The sequence below is a fragment of the Macrotis lagotis genome, chromosome 1, assembly GCF_037893015.1.
Source record: "Macrotis lagotis isolate mMagLag1 chromosome 1, bilby.v1.9.chrom.fasta, whole genome shotgun sequence".
NCBI classification, from domain to species: Eukaryota; Metazoa; Chordata; class Mammalia; order Peramelemorphia; family Peramelidae; genus Macrotis; species Macrotis lagotis.
Genome location: NC_133658.1, coordinates 15,781,699 through 15,797,253, shown reverse-complemented (window position 1 = coordinate 15,797,253; position 15,555 = coordinate 15,781,699). Strand labels below are relative to the sequence as shown.

Genomic DNA, 15,555 nt, shown 5'->3' with positions numbered 1-15,555 from the left:
CCTTCCTCATTTCTATCTTCTGACTTCACTGACATCCTTCAAGACCTGATTAAAATCCTACCTCTCCCCCTCACCTGTATACTGTTTATGTTCTGGGGTGGATAAAGGCATCAGGTTCATAATTTAAGTCAGTTCCTACAGAGAAAAGCTTCAAATTCCAATTCCAAATTTCATCTGGGCTTGAGTCCCAGGTATCTTGGCTTCTCTGAGGTTTTCTGCCGAACTAACTTGTGGCAATGTTCCATTTCCAATCCTAGCTCCAAGGTCACCATTGCTTGAACTCCTGGGTTCAGTGGGAATTGCCACCTTAACCTGAAAGTAGCTTGAACAAATGAACCCAATCAAAAAGAGGTGCCAGACACACTGCTCAGAGGTAGGGTAAAAGGGAAAGAAGAAAGCATCTGTCATTTCCCAGTTCAGTTCAGGATATCCATGCTGTGGGTGAGCTATGTGTCATCTTCATTCTCTGAAAACAGAGCAAAAAAAGCGTGATGCTGTTTTTATTATTTTGTGTGTGGTTTCATTGTACATTTATTTTTTCCTTTTTCCAAAAATGTTTTATTGATATATTATGTTTTTAAAATAAACTTCATTAAATATTGCAAAATGGATGATTTTGACTATATTAATTTTTTTGCAAGACAATAGAGTTAAGGAACTTGCTCAAAAACAGTCAAATAAGTATTAAGTGTCTGAGGTTGGGATGTGACTCAAGTCTTCATGACTCTAGGGCTGGCATTCTATCCACTGCACCAGCTAGCTACCTCCTTGAATTTATTAAATTAAAAAGGTTTTGCACTAATAAAACTCAATGCTGCCAAGACTGAAAGAAAACAGAAAACTGGAAACAATGATCCTAGCTTAGGGTTCTGATGAAAGTCTCATTCATAAACTATATAGATAATTGAATCAAATTTATGGGCTACAAGTCATTCTCCAATTGAGAAATGGTCAAAAGATTTGAACAGGAGGTTTTCAAATGAAGAAATTTAAGTTACATATTATCATATGAAAATCATTACTGATTAGAAAAATGCAAATTAAAACAACTATTAGGTACCCCCTCACACCTGTTAGATTAGTTAAGATGACAAAAAGGGAAAATAATTAATTTTGGAGAAGTTGTAGGAGGACTGGGACATTAATGCACTATTAGTGGAATTGTAAACTAAACCCAACATTGCAGAGAGTGATATGGATCTATGTCCAAAAAGCAATAAAACTGTTCATACCCTTTGATTCGGCAATACCAATACTAGGGCTATAGTCAGAAGAAATCATAAAAATTACGACAAGTCCCACGTTTCAAAATATTCATAGTGGCTCTTTTTGTAGTGGCAAAGAATTAGAAATGGAGGGGATGTTCATCAATCTGTGCTAATTCTTCATATAAAAATGACCAATATGTAAACTTGCTCAACACTAATGCATATGTACAGTGTTCACTAGACTGTTTGCTACTGATGGGAAGGAGATGGGAAGGGTGGGTGGATGAAAATTGTGCATGTAGATGAATGTTGAAAAGTGTTATTAACATGTAATCAGAAAAATAAAATAAAACAAAACATCAATTAAAATAAAAAAATACAAGCATTTGCAGATTACTTGACTCCATGAGATAACTTTTTAATGTTATTTTTCAATTACTTGCAAAGGTAGTTTTCAGCATTCATGTATTTGTAAGCTTTTGAGATCCACATTTTTCTATCTCCACCCTTCCCTACCCCTCTATGAGATTTATGTTTATAATAAAACAAAAACAAAAGCCTTACAAATAAGTCTGTATAGAAAACTAAACCTGAATCTTGCGGTCATGTCTGATACCATGACCTTTTATGGAAGTTTTTAAAAATTTATTTCTTTGTGTGTGGATATTTATTAAAATACTAAAATTATCAGTATTATCATCCTTTTATTTGATATATAAAGTATTAAGGAAAGGACTGAAAAAAGGAACCTAGCTGCGCAGTTCAATTTAATTTTCAATAGTTCCAAAATCTTCCTTTTCCTGCTTTCCAAAACACACAAAGCAAAGGAGATAGTCTTATTTAAAAAATACAAAAAGAAAACTGCATATCTTCTATGTAACAATCCCAAGTCTTACACACTATTCATTCATTCAACAAACATCAAGTGTTTACAGTAAATAGTCTTTAATGAAATACATAGAAATTCATATCAACCTGAGGATAATTAAAGTTCTGCAGTTCTTGTTTTCTTGAAGTAGTCATTACAGTAATGATCTAAATATGTAAGCCCAGTAGATATAAATTAAACCTTGAACAGTCGATCACTGCAGCATTACTATCATCTTCTTTAGAAGTGAAAGAACCAAACTATGTGAGACATACTTTTATTAGGACCTAGGTTTATGCATTTGGGCTGTGAAGGACTCTGGAAGAGGTCAGAAGTCTGGTAAACATCATATAAGTAATGGAAGTTGAATGCAGATCCTAACCCCAAATCTCTGCACAACTACCACTGTCTGATGTCTTAACTTACTGGTCTATCCTTTATTTATTTATTTATTTTTTTTGGCAAGGCAATGGGGTCAAGTGTTTCACTCAAGGCCACACAGTTAGGTAATTATTAAGTGTCTGAGGCTGGATTTGAACCCAGGTTCTCCTGACTCCAGGGTCGGTGCTCTATCCACTGCACCACCTTGATGCCCCCTGGTCTATGCTTTGATTTCTTTAGCTTTTCTACTTTTTTCATTGTTTTTTTTTACTGAATTGGATCCATGATCAAGAAGTTTCTAGGTGTTCTGTTAGATGTAAGAGATGAAGTTTGATTTAAGCTTGGTTAAGAACCCATGAGACAAAGACCCTAGAGTTATGGGGGACATAGAATTATTATTTCCTTCAAAAAGTGTGTTCCGAGTTCCTTACTCTCCATCCCGTAGGAGGAAATGGGGAGTGACTTATAAAGGCCACAATCTTTACAGAAGTAGCTCATTATGGCCAAGTGCCTTAATTGGGCAAAGAGCACAAAGATGATTAATCCATCATTTGGTTCCCTGAGCAGGAAGTGCATTTCCACTGACTCCAGAAAGTCTGAGTTGGTGATAAGCCTGCACTTAAGAGTATCTTAACATTTTACAGAGCACTTATGAAATCATTCCTTTTTCAAGTTGGCACTAGCCAAACCAAATTATAAATTCCGTAAAGAAGTGGTCAATTAAACTCATCTGGAAGAGATTCTGTTAACTTTTTCATTGTGACAAGCTGAAAACAGTCCTGGAGAAAGACAAATGCTACTCTGATATTTTTGGATCCAGCCACTCGAAGGACCCTCTGTGGCCATTCTTCTGAAGAAAGAGAAAAGGCAGCTTCTGTCCCACAAGTTTTGAACATATTTTGCTATGTATGGAAAATAGATCAAAAATTTTTTTAAGATATGAAAAAGAAACTCTAGTAAACAGTATCATCCTCATTCTTTTTCTAGTTTAGTTCCAATGTCATTTACTGCGGAAAGTGAAAGAAAACAATGGGGAATGAAGTATGTAATTTCTTTTGCTAGGAAAACATTCAGCAGAATGGTTAGTTACATGAAAATATTGTCGACATAAGGAGAAAGGGAGTGTCTGGGAGCAGGAATGAGAAGAGATAAAGAAATTTTTCAGGAATCATCTCATTCCACTCGAAGCATCGAATGTGGATTTTTCTTCCAGGAGACCAATCTTAATCACATAAATAAACGACATATGCAAAAAACCAGCTGATAATGCAAAAGAACAATAGTACTTTTTCCAAAGAAAGTTTGAGTCATACAAACCTCTTTTTTTTTTTTTTTAATGGTCCACAGACATTTGGGAGTTCTCTGAAAGTAGAAGTATTACTCATTTTAGCCTTTTATCTTCTTCTGTCTTTGAGATGCGATTTGATTTTTTTAAATTCAGGATAAGGCATCATAAAATGTTCTTTTAAATAAGTCTTCCAGTAAAGACTATTTTTTTTACAACCTGAAAATTTAATTCCCAATGCTTAAAAACTAGTTGTCATATATGCATCTATTTCCATTCTTAGTATATCGTTGTATGTATATATTTTATGTACATAAGATGCCTGTGTATGTACATTTTAAATGAATATAAGATTGTATGGCGACTATGTATTTAAGATTATATGCATATATATCATATGTAAAAAGATTGTATGTACATCATGCATGTGCCTGAGATCATATGTATACCCTACATGTAAGATAGTATATCTTAGTATGTATGTATGTATGTATGTTGAAGTTGATGAAGAAATGAAGAGAACCTCCCCAGGATGGACAATTGGGTTTCCTCTGTAGCTTCAAGAGGAGAAGCAGCAGAAGCAAGATTCTTGATCATGTCTTCTTGTGGACCGGATGAAAATGAGGCAGAATAAGCTGATCTAGGAGGAGGTGGATTAGTGGATTGGGCATGATGAGCCAAGCTGCCTGGAAAGCTTGTCCATATAGACAACTTTTCTGAGCAGTTGATCAAACATTTCTTAAGAAATTAGTGAGAAATCTCGGATCTTTATGCCTCAAGATGACATTACCACACACAATCATATTGGCCTTTACCTCTGTCCATTTGTGAATTGTGTCAGGACCTCTTTCATCATGACCTTCAATAACTAGAGAAGGGAACTGGGTCCTCAATGAATCAACGTTTAGCATCATGTCTTCCATGAACATCTGCCCTTCAAATCCAGGTTCCATTGTCATGTCTAAGGTCATAGATCTATCGGAGAGATACTGTCAATTGCAGTACCTGGTTAAATAAGCAAGACCAAATTTCATGCCATTTCCTTGAATATCTTTAATCAGTGTTCCAAGGTTCTCAATAGCTTTCACATGCAATGTAGGTTGATTTCCAATCACTGGCTTTATCCACTGTTCTATTCTAGAAACCACCATGTGCATATCAAAGAAAAAAGTCTTGGTCTAGTTACTTTCTAAAATTTACTTTCACAGAGTAACCAAAGGTGATCGTGGGAATAAAATGCCTCTCCTTTATATTCAGGTCTAGATAATTGGCCTGGAATCCAGTCTCTTATATGGGCACTCATGCCCTACATAGGTCAAATAAGTGTTGAGAATGTACAGATCAATTTCGTATCCCAAGGTCATGGTGAATGAAGGTTCCTAAGCTGTAGCTGTTTTTAATGATGGAGACAAAACCAGTTACATAAGCAATTAAAAGGAAACTTCTCAGATCTACTTACAGGAGAATACCGAATGTACATTGGTTCCAAGTTGCAAGAACTGAATTTCCATTTCTATCAAATTTATATTGTGAGAACTTTGCATAGCATTTGTACATAATATAACTTTAATTTATGATTGGAGTTGGGGAAAAGCCCAGTGATGCAGTCGATAGAGTGTCAGGCTTGAAGTCAGAAAGACTCAGCTTCCTCAGTTCAAATCTGGTCTCAGGTACTTTCTGGCTGTGTGATCCTAGACAAGTCAATTGACTTTGCCTCAGTTCTCTTACATGTAAAATGAACTGCAGAAGGAATTGGCAAACCACTTCAGTATCTTTGCCAAGAAAATCTGTAATGGACTTATAACAAATCAGACACATCTGGAAAATAAACACCAATAAATAAATAGTTGATGACTTAACTTGACAAGAAATTAAAAAAGACCTATTTATTGAAAAATATAGAAAGATCATAAATGTAAACACATCCACCCAAACCATGAACATACTTTTTCTTCTACCATATTAGGTTTTGGACACAATAGGATAAAATTTAAATGAATGAAACAGTCATTTTCTGACCAAATAATTAATTCCTTTTTTTTTATGTTTTTGCAAGGCAAAGACCACACAGCTAGGTAATTATTAAGTGTCTGAGGCCGAATTTGAACTCAGGTACTCCTGACTCCAGGGTCAGTGCTCTATCCACTGCACCACCTAGCCGCCCCTAAATAACTCATTTCTGAGTGTGCCATAGGCAATGGAAGAGATATTCCCTTTCTTGCAGGATATATTGTCCCTGATGCTATACTGAGTTAATCAAATAACCCTGAGGATTGGTTTCTTATTTGCATTTTCTGACATTTTGACATCTCCTTATCTGTATAATGAGAAGATCCCCTTAGATCTTTCTAAATTCAAGGTTTACAATCCAATTATCCAGGAACCTATTTATGATCCTTAAAACAAATGCCCATCATTGAAAGAAAAAAGCTCCAGTTTCTTGGAAGCATGGTATAACCAAGAACTGGTCTGAAAGTCGGGAAAGATTAGGCACGAATCTGCCTCCTGACACCTACTGACTGTGGAATCAATGGTCAAGTCAGCATGTATTTATTAAAACAAAACTCTGCTGAAAGCAAAGATATCGTTTTAAACCCACAATCTTCCCGGATATCGCAAAACTCTCCAGTTGGCATCCTCATCGCCCTTGCATTAGAACCCTGTGTGCTGACCCTGAATTATTAGACTATTAAAAGTGAGCATTCTCTTCACATTCTCTAGAATTAGACTTCTATAGCACTTCCCTGCTTTCTCCTCAAATAGCATCTCATCTTATTGTTCCCTCCTGTGCAGTGTCTCCTCTCCCATTAGAATGTGAACTCTTTCAGGGTAAAGATACTCTTGTCTTTTTTATAACCCAAGAAATAATGAATGGCCCCAAATTAGAGCCTAATACATGCTTTATCTATTTATCTATTTACTTACTTTCTATTCAGTGTTCCCATCTCAAACAGGGCAGTGACAAAAAATTGAGTAAATTGGTGCCTTATGCCATGTAATAGTTCGTCCCCACTAGCTCAACAACCTATTTTCTATTCACAATTGACAAAGGCAAACCCTTGGATTCATGTTGATTTTACTCAGCTTCAGAAAGTTTAGGAACTCTCACAAATAATTAAATTTTCTCATAGCTCCTGAGCTCCTAGCTAGATCTGAATAGAAATTCAGAACAAGAACCATTCTGTTCTGACTTCTTTTCTCTTCCTGTATAATAACCCGGTCACTGATCTTTCCATTGTCAATCCCCTCTATTCACAAATAAGGAAGTGCTGAAACCAGAAATGGTTAGGAGGTTAGGACTGATATCACTTTATCCCAAATAAAGTTACATTAAAGGACTAATTAAATAGAAATGTAAGTAGACATTCAAAATGAAGAAAAAAAAGATAAACTTTGAATTTTCATATAGACATTCTCAGTAGGAGAAAAAGAAGACAAAGTGCAGACAAAAATATCACAATCTGTATGAAAAACAGACTGCTCATTAAGAAGAAGACAAACTAAGATCGTCAGGAAGGATCTTTCCCCATCACTCCCCCACCTTTAGTCCACTGATTGACTGTTATGAGGGTTTCTGAGTCTTTTAAAGGAAAAAAAAATGTAGCAAGATTTTTAAAAAATTTAAAATAAAGAGCATTGAGAGTTTATTTCTCTTCTAATAAGGAAGAGAGAATCCTACAGCTATGAATTCCAATTGGGGAGTGAAAGTGGAGACAGAAAGAAACAGTAGAACCATGTAAAGCCATAGATCAGGTTGGTCTGCAAACTGCAGCTACCTGCAGAGACCTATGGGAACAACAGAATAGGACTGAATACACCAGAATAGTAGGGAGCAATGGATTGTAGATCTAAATAACTTCATTGTTCTAGCAACATCCTACTAGGATATATATATATATATATATATATATATATATATATATATATATATATATATATATATATATATATAGATAGATAGATAGATATAGATATAGATATAGATATAGATATAGATATAGATATATAGATATATGTAGATATATATAGATATATATATGTATATATAATAGCCTTCCTGGAAATAATAAAATATATAAATTAGCAGACAGTCCCCCACTCAGAGACCTTATATCCTGGCAAGGAAGTCAAGATGAGACTATTAGGCTTTGAGAGAAATTATACACCAAGTAGGGGCATAACAAGTAGGCAGTAACTCCAGTATGACAGCATCTCCCCAACATCAGAAATCCAGGCACACTGCAAGTGCAATGTGCTTTTGATTGTGGACATTATGAACCCAAGGGTTCATCAAACGTCCTCTCTTCTATCCCTAGATGCTCTTTCCATTAACGATATGCTTGACAAAATGTCACCATTTTATCAGGAAGATATTTTCTCCTACCTTAATATGCTTTTTTAAAATGTCCTGGATTTGATTTGAATCCTCTGGCTAAGTAGTAGCAGTGCAAAACTAGTGAGGGCTCAAGAACTATGACTTTTAATGGATCAAAATGTAGCAGTTTCTTTGAGGGTGTTATTTGTAAGTCTATAGTACTTCCAACTTCAGAATCTCTAAGGATGGATCATATTAAATGGTTAAAAAAGCTATCATTAAACAACATGAATATTATAGGTCTTCGTATAAAATTATTTCTCATCCTTTCTCAATCTATTTTATTGGAGACATTATAGTTACTGGAGGCCTACATTCCTAACTCGTGGAGGCAGAAGGAACACAGGATCATAAATTTTGAGTTGGGAAATTTTAGTTTTTCTCTAATCCACCCTTTTCATTTAACAAAAAATGCAACTTGAACTCACAGAGGATAAATGATTTCTTCATGACTGTAATGTGATTATATAATCTAATTAAAAGACATAATCCAAACCCAGGTCCTCTAACTCCTTTCTGACTAGTCTAAACAAAAAATTTTTGAATATCTATGGAACCATAATCATTTTATTTCTCAGATAAAGTCCATTTCTTGAAACCTATTGTCTAATACATGTAGAAAGACAACTGAAATAAATTAATCTTCTATCTTATACTAACATAGTGAATTGGAGGAAATATAACATTTAGTTTAGGAATTTCAAATAAGCCCAAGCATAAGATTCCTACAAAGATAGCTTTCCCACACAACATTATATAATGAATAATAAGCTTCTGAAGATCACCTGGCAGGAAAAGGTACCAGATATGGAGAGTTCCTTTCTCATTTAAGTTGCCAAGCATTCAAACTCTACTGGAGAAAACACAGTTCTGATGGGTCAAGATGTTTGAATGTCCAATGTACACTTGCCCAAAAGACTATTTTGGGGGGAATTCAAGCAAGGAAGGTTCACAAGTCAGAAGAACTAAAAAAAATACTTTCTCAAGGTCTTTCTGAAGATCTTGACATACTTGACATAGGAGAAACAGGAAAAGGACAATCAAAGATGGTGTGCCCTCATCAAAAAGATGTGTGCTTTATGAGCTCAAAAAGAAATAGGAGATGCACACGTTTAGAGGCATCTCCAGGTCAAATGTTCACATGACCTACCTGAGCATATTGTATGAAAGAGGATTCGGGAGCTCATTTTGGTCTGAACAGTCACAGTCAGATTCACTGCATCTTGACTCTAACATAGTGATGTTCTTTTGATCCTCTTTAATGATTTAAATACAACGCATTGTTCATCTCTTTGTGAAAAGTGTTCATATTTCTTTATCATTTATCAAATGGGAAATGGTTCTAATTTTTAAAATAAATTGACTCAGTTCTCTATGAGAGATAAAGTCTATATCAAAGAAGCTTGTCTCAACATTTTTCCCCACAATTACTCTTGCTAACTCTATTTCATTCCATTCAATTCCCCTAACCCCAATTTATTCTATTCTCTCTCATTTCACTTAGTCACTCTGAAGAAATGTTTTACATCTGACTATCAGCTCCCACAATTTTCCTTCCCTTCTATCACTTGCCCCCACTCCTGTCCCTTTTCTTTCCTACTTCCTCTCAGCTAAGATAGATTTTTATTCCCAAATGAATATGTGTGTTATTCCTTCTCTGGATTAATTCTGCTGAGTAAGATTCATTCACGCCTCTTCACTTTCACCTTCACCTTTTTCCACTTCAGTGCAAAAAATTTTCTTGCCTCTTTTATGTAAAATATGTTACCCCTTTCTACCTCTCCTTCCCCTTTCTTCCAGAACATTCCTTTCTGTGTCATTAACTCCATCTTATTTAAGATTTTATCCCTTTTCTCTCTCTCTCTCTCTCTCTCTCTCTCTCTCGAGAGAGAGAGAGAGAGAGAGAGAGAGAGACATGCCCCTTCTAAATGACCTTATAAATGAGAAAGTTCATATGAGAATAAATCCAAAAGTATCATCTTCTCATACATGAATAAAAGAAATTTAATATCATTAAGTCCCTTACAATTTGCCTTTCTTCCTAACCTTTTTAAAAGTTTTACAGGAGTCTTATATTTGAAGATTAAATTTGATGTTCTGCTCTTGTCATTTTATTAGGAAAGTATGGAAGTTTTCTTTTCCCCTGAAAAAGTATGTTCAATTTTTATGGGTACTTGATTCTCAGTAACAATCCAAGTTCTTTTGCCTTCTGGAATATCATATTCCAAACCCTATGATCCCTTAATGTAGAAGCTGCTAAATCTTTTGTTATCCTAGCTCCATGATATTTGAATTATTTCTTTGTGTTTGCCTACAAAAATTTCTCCTTGACTTGGGAGTTCTGAAATTTGGCTATAATATACCTATCAATTTTCATTTTGGTATCTTTCAGGAAGCAATTGGTGGATTCTTTCAATTTCTATTTTACCCTCTGCTTCTAGATTATCAGTTCTCCTTAATAATTTCTTTAAAAAATGATGCCTATGCTCTTTTTCTGGTAATGGCTTTCAAGTATTTTAATAATTTTTAAATTATCTCTTTTGGATCTGTTTTCTAGGTTACTAATTGTTCCAATGAAATATTTCAGTTTCTTCTTAGTTTTTTTTTTCATTCTTTTGGTTTGGTTTCATTGTTTTTTTAATTTCTCACAAAGTCATCAGCTTCCCTAAGCTCCATTCAATATTTTAAGGAATTATTTTCTTCAGAGAGCTTTTGTACCTCTTTTTCCATCTGTTCAATTCTGCTTTTTAAGGCATTCTTCTTATCATTGGACTTTGGGTTGCTTTTTCCATTTGACCCAGACTGATTTTTTAAGATGTTATTTTCCTCAGGATTTTTTTGGAATCCCCTTCACCAAGCTGCTGACTTGGTTTTCATGATTTTCCTACATTGCTCTCATTTCTCTTCCCATTTTTTCCTTTACCTCTCTTCACGTGATTTTCAAAATCTTTTTTTTTTTTAATTCTTCCATGCTAAGGAAGTGAGCTCTGTTTTCCTTCTATTTCTTTTCCTTGAGGCTAGGGCTTCAGATGCAAACCCTATTAGAGTAATAGGCAAAGCAACACAGTTCTGACTCAGGGATAGCAAAGAGTCCTTTTCTCCTCCAATCTTCTTAGTGTCCCAGGAATGAGTGCTCAGAAAGTAGGTACCCTGAGGCTTGTTCCTGATCCATTGGAGTCGGGTCTTGGTCTTCTGCTGAGGTATGAGTTCAACCAGGCTCTGCTCTCGCCCTTCTAAGGCAGTTTTGCTGTTGACCTTACAAGCTGTCCTTGGCAATTCCTTGTATAAGAGGTCCGGAAATTCCCATTCCTGCCATTGACACAGTTGCCCCTCAATATGTTCCCGGATTGTTGAAGCTATTTCCTTCTAGTCTTGACTGGGATGCACTGTGGGTCCTTTCTAACCCTAGATTAACAGACTCTACCTGCAGATCTTCCAAGTTGTCCTGAGCTTGAAAATTTTTTTCACTCAATCCTTTTGCAGGTTTTGCCACTCCAGAATTTGGTTAGAGTCATTATTTAAAGGTATTTGGAGTGGTCTGGGGAACAGTTTGGGTGAGTCCCTGCCTTTACTCTGCCAACTTGACTCTGGCAACACCAATAATTTTAAAAATATATATTATTATTATAGACAATAATTCATTGATTATTGGGTTGTTCATCTGCCATAAAGCTGGGCAAAAAATTTGATTAGAAGACCATATACCTTAATGGCATGACCCAAAGAACTACTGATTTGTCCTAATGATTTAGATTATGATTGGTGACTGAAAGTCCAAAAACATGAACTTGTCTGAAGAAAATGCCTCCATCATGGCTTATCATGAATGTGGAAATGACTACTATCTTTATTAACTTTTTCCTCTTTGGCATTATTTACTCTCCCTTGAACTTCAAATAAAAAAGAAAGCATGAGATGGAATTTTCATTAAGTGTACATTTTGTGGAGAACATGACCTGTGAGTACCTCATACCAAAGCTTCATGGAGAGTGTCTCAGTCCATTAGATCTCTTTTATGACTCCTGAAGTATGAGAGAAAAATGACTGATTGGGAAAATCATGAATACTAAGTCCTTAATGGAAATGATAACTCATTCATTTGTCTATCTTCTCTCCCTCCAAAAAATGGTGGTACAGTGAATAGGACACTGGTTTGGGAATTAGGAGGATCCTGAATTCAGCCTCAGACACTTCACTCTGACTGCCTCACATCCAGAGCCATCTCCAATCAACCTAATCTATATCTGGCCACTGGACCCAGATGACTCTGGAGGAGAAAGTGAGTCTGGAGGGTTAGCACAGTCCCCCTCACTCAAATCCTGTTCATGTGCTTGTCATGACATAAACTCCCTGATGTCATGGTCTTCCTCAAAAATGATTATTATTGTTACTATTATTATTATCATTATTATTATTATTTTCACACATTTGTTATGAAAAATTTGAGTTAATGAATCCAATTTCTAAAAAAATTAAAATGAACATAATTTAGTAATTTAAATTGATAGATCAAATATATTTTCAGTATTTACAAAACTAAATACAAATTGTGAGTGATACTAGAAAAATGTTTAATTTCATCAATAGTAAAATGAAAAGATAAAAATGGACAGGTAAATAAGTAAAACCACTTTTAAGAACCATCTTTCACCTACAAAATTGACAATAATTTGACAAATAGTTTTAAATATATAGTTTCAAATAGATAAATTTATACATTTGTACTGTTTCATATATATAAATAAAGCAGTGATTTATTTTTGGTATTCTAGCATATAAATTTGGCATTTTATTATATATTCATATATACATTCACATATATATAGCATTGATTAAGTTTTGAAAATCTATAAAATATTTTTGCAAATAATGCAGTTACTAATTCCATTGTTATTAATATTTTGTGAACTTTGTGGATACACCTTGATTATATTAAAACCAATACTACCTTTGGATTGCATTTGTATTCTCCTCTATACAAAGCATAATATCTGGAACAGAGTAATCACTTTTCAAATGCTTATTGCCTTGTCTTATTAAAAGAGATATTTTGTGAGTTTTATTAGTTGCCATTTAAAAACTTTTTTTAAATTACTGTAATATCCCATAGTACATAAATGTTTGAAAAAATAATTGAAATTTCATCTCCTCAGTGAACGTCAACATGCCAAACTGGTAAACTGTATCTCTTTCCAGTGTCAATATTCAATTGTTAATGGATGTTTTTCCTTAATTGAGCATCTCTTCAAACTTTTTTTTTTCCTCCTAGCATTGCTTCTCACTGTTTTATGAGATGGTGCTACTCATAATCTTCCATTTTATTTTCATTTGCAAAACATATAAATAAAATTATAATACAAATCATGATGACCCTTGGCATCTTTCCACTTGGTCAGGGAAAACAATTGTTTCCTGACTAGGAAACCTCTGAATTCTTGTGACGAAAATTGATTCCAGTTTAAATTTCCTTGGTGAATATTTCTGGTAAATTCTTGTATATACTTGTGATATGCTTTGTACTTTTAATCTGCTTTACTTCCTTGCATACTTGTCCTTATAATGACTTTTCATTTTCTGTGTGTCACTAACGTGTTTAGCTGTCAAACTGCTGTTGACACAATTGGGTTTCACGTCTTCTTATTTTTAATATTTGTCTTATCTTGGTATTGATTTTATTATTTCTTGTAACAAGTTTGTAATCTAACTATATAGAGAGATTTGATTCAGCAATGCATCCAAATAAGAAGCCAGTTGTTTCTAAGATATGATACAATCAATTAAAACATGATCAGCTTTGGTTTTGTATTATTATTATTTAATTTGTATTCACTTTTCACAAAAAATAGAATATATTCATAAAAATCCTATACTACACTCAATGAATCCACAAACATGTATTAATTGTTTACTAAATTGCAGGAATCTTGATGGCTCCTATAAATTCAAAGGCAAGAATAAAATCACCTGTGACCTCAAATATCTTACATTTTATATGGAGGAGATAGCTATCATATGTGAAAATATGTTACATGTAAGAACTTGTATGTGTCAACCTATGTATATAAAAAAGCATATACAAATCTTTACATTAGGAATGCAAGGTATAATTTTTTGGGGGGAGACAGAGGCAATAAAGAAAACCTATGTAGGAGATGGCTCTTTTTTTCATCCATATACATCCATATGTATATTTTAAGTCACAAAATTTCTGTTCACCCTTCCTTCCCACCCCCCTCCCCTCAGTGGTGAACAGTCAGGTTAGCATTGTACATATATATTTTTATTAAACAGGTTACAGATCAGTCATTTTCAGTATGAAGAAATAGGATTAAGGGAAAGAGATATATCTGAGATACTTTTTGTTAATTGTTCATCAGTTTCTGAAGGGTTGCTTTTTGTGGATTTTTTTCCTTCCTCTGAATGGGGATAACATTGTCCACAGCTGGTCTAATACAGTTATCCTGGCTCTCTGAAATGCTGAGAAGAGTTGCTTCCATCTAGGTTGATCATCTCATAATGTTGTGATTAATGTGTACTTTGGTCTCTTGGCTCTGCTTCCTTCGCTCAGCATCAGATCCTGTAAATCATTCCATGCTTCTCTAGAGTCTGTCCATTTGTGGTTTCTTCTAGAACAATAGTATTCCATAGTATTCACTATAACTTGTTTAGCCATTCCCCAATTGATGGGCATTCCCTCAATTTCCAATTCTTTGCCACTACAAAAAGAGCCACTATGAATATTTTGGAACATGCATGACTTTTCCCATTTTTTTATGATTTCTTCTGTGTATAGACCTAGAATTGGAATTGTTGGGTTAAAGCAAATGAACAGTTTTCTTGCTCTTCGGGCAGAGTTGCATATTTCTCTCCAAAAGTTTGGATCTTTTCATAGATCCACCAGCAATGCATCAATCTCCCAATCCTCCCACAACCTCTCTAGTATTTTTTCATCTGGTCTCATCTAATAGGGGTGAGAATGATTTGAAGCCATATTTCATATGCTTATTTCTAGTTTTAATTTCTTCATTTGAAAGCTGTTTATTCATATCCTTTGACCATGGAAATGGCTTCATCTTATGAAGGAATCTAGAGATTCTGAGAGGTGTTGCTGAGGAGAAAGTATATGGAAGATGGTCTGTACAAATGTACTGGGGCAGAAAGGGGCGTCCTTTGTGTGAAGAGAAGTAAGGACAATTAGATTAATGAAAGAATAAATGAAAGAGAGAAATAGTAAATTATACTTCAATTTACTATTACCTCATAAATAGAATATGACATAGGGAGTGTTTTGATCGGAAGTATCACTAAGATCATGAATTAATGGTTAGGACAATTAAGTGACGTGCATGTTCCAGAAGCAACAATATTGCTTATTTGATTACCATTCAAAGAACAAGTGGGATGCTCTTTGTCATATAATACTTGCATGAGATATGAA

General features: G+C 34.5%; 1 pseudogene; it reads right to left on the bottom strand.

The window, feature by feature from the left end:
* Positions 1 to 4,470: 4,470 nt before the first annotated feature.
* On the bottom strand, positions 4,471 to 4,899 carry LOC141512711 (ribulose-phosphate 3-epimerase-like; annotated as a pseudogene).
* Between the last annotated feature and the right edge of the window lie 10,656 nt (positions 4,900 to 15,555).